Genomic DNA, 2,555 nt, shown 5'->3' with positions numbered 1-2,555 from the left:
CTCTGGATTGCTTCATCATCTGAAGCAAAACACTGTGGATGCTGGGAATCTGGAAACTTTCGAGCTGAATCACGAACTCTGTTTCTCTCTCCACAAATGCTGCTTGAACTGCTCAGTATTTCCAGAATTTTCTGCTGGGATTTCATTATCTGAGGAGGTGTGAATGGAACTGAACACTATGCAATCATCAGTGAACATCCCCACTTCTTACCTTACGATGGAGGGCAGGCCATTGAGGAAGCAGCTGGAGATGGTTGGGCCTAGGACCCTACCACGAGGAACTCCTATAGTGATGTCCTGTGAGTAAGATGCTTGACCTCCAACAAACACAAACATCTTCCTTTGTGCTCAGTATGATACCAACCAGTGGAGAGATTTCCTCCTGTGAATCATTCCCTTTGACCCGTTGTGTACTGAGCATGCTTTGCTTCTTCAGAGACTGATGTAGGATTGTAAACGGTCGATTAATGTAGCCCATAAAATACACCCAGAGAAGTTTCAGCACAGCTTAGGAACAGAGTACAGTTCCTTCACCATTCTCTCTCTGTCTTCCTCTCTCCATCTCTCCCTCCTGCTATCTCTGACACTAGGTGAGAGATAGAGGGAGAGAGGGTTAGATATGCAGGCAGAGAGAGGGTGGTAGAGCGGGACAGCGTTGGAGAGAGAGAGATTGCTGGGGTGAATTGTAAAGGAGAATGTAAGATATATTAATGTGATGTAATCCTTCACTGCTGTGTGCACAAACACATCAGAGATAGGCGTAGAGACAGACACATTGCGAGAGGGAGAAATGTAGATGAAGTTGGGACCCAGGCAGACAATTGTGAGGATCCAGAAGGAATAACCTTCATTTAAACATCCATCAAGCTATTCCACTGAGGGAGCCATCACATTCTCATGATATTGGTTGCATAAATCTTGAAATCTATATCTCCACTTATAGACCTCTATGTTAAGGGAAATAGGTCCTTCCTTTCCATTCTATCTAGACCCCTCATAATTTCAGACACCTCAACTCAATCTCCCCTCAGCCTCCTCTGTTCCAAAGAAAACAATCCCAGCCTGTCCAATCTCTCCTTTGGATTTCTTTGCAATTTTGAAACATTCTTCTGCAAACGGCAATTCATTCAGGCTTAATTGTTAATTTTTAAATCTGTGTTTGATAGATTCTTGTTAACCAACGTTATTAAGGGATAAGGAGCAAAGACAAGATATATGGTGTTAGTTAGATCACAAGGTTGAGGGGTTAAATTGCCTCCTCCTTTTCCTATGTCCGATGTTAAATATCCTTCTTTTTATATCAGTCACCCTGTCGGTCTGTATCTCTCTGTTTCTCTCTTTCTGTCCCTCTCTGTGTCTATTTAGGACAGTGTAGAGCGAGATTCATTCTGTATCCACCCCGTGATGTTCCTGCCCTTGGAGTGTTGGATGTGACAGTATAGAAGGATCATTACTCTTTATCTAATCCATGGTGTACCTGTCCGGGAATTTTGATGGGAGAGTGGAAACAGAGAGCACTGGGACCAGTGGTCTCATGGGAAGGACTTAATGGTGCATCCTAATCCACCAGTTCGCAATATTGGTGCTCCATGGATTAAAGGGGCAGTGGCTGAGTGGATTTGACATTAACTAAGAGAGTGGTCAATGGCTGTTGCAGACTGGAGGGAGATATACATTGGAGGTTACTATTAGGACCACTGCTCTTTTTGATATATACTGATGACTGGGATTTAGGATTACAGGGCATAACTTCAATGTTTGCCAACGTTTGTGCCATCTGCAATGTTAAAAACAGGGTAGGGACCAGTAGCAATCTTCAGGAGGATAGAGGAAGTCTGGTGAAATGGAACGCAGAAGAACACGAAACCCCAAGACAGGACTGGACAGAACATGGGGATTATTATGGAGGTTCTATGTGTTGATGTTTACCGAGGTGGTGTGGATTATTAAGTCTGTGTGTGTGTCGATGTGTGCGTGAAAGTATGTGTGTGTGTGTGTGCGTTTGAGTGTGTATATGTGTGTGTCTGTGTGTGTGTGTGTGTCTGTGTCTGTGTATTTGTCTCTGTATTTCTGTTTGCTTGTGCCTGTGTTATTGCGTGTTTGCATTGGTGTGTTTGTCTGTGTGTCTGCGTGCTTGTGCCTGTGTGTGCATGTCTGTGTGTTGGTGTCTTTGTGTTTGTATGTGTGTTTCTGTGTGTATGTGTCTGCGTGTGTGCCTATATCTGTGTGGGTGCGTGCCTGTGTGTGTGTATGTATCTGTGTGTGTGTTTCGGTGCGTGTGTCTCTGCTTATGCTGCGTTTCACACGGTCTCAGTTTGTGCTGCGCAAGACCCTTTCTCTGTTTCTGGTACAAGATGCCCTGTCTTTACGCTTTATCTAACCCCATGCTGCCCCTGCCATGGGAGTGTGTGATCGGGCAGTGCAGAGTAAAATTTACTCTGTGTCTATCCCCACACTTTACTTGCCTTAGGAGTGTTTAATGGGACAGTATAGATGGAGCTTTACTCTGTACCCCTGGAATTTAGAAAGTTAGAGTCATTTGATCATTTTATTCA

The sequence above is a fragment of the Heterodontus francisci genome, chromosome 28 (assembly GCF_036365525.1).
Source record: "Heterodontus francisci isolate sHetFra1 chromosome 28, sHetFra1.hap1, whole genome shotgun sequence".
In the NCBI taxonomy this organism is placed as follows: domain Eukaryota; kingdom Metazoa; phylum Chordata; class Chondrichthyes; order Heterodontiformes; family Heterodontidae; genus Heterodontus; species Heterodontus francisci.
This window is presented reverse-complemented; position numbering follows the sequence as displayed.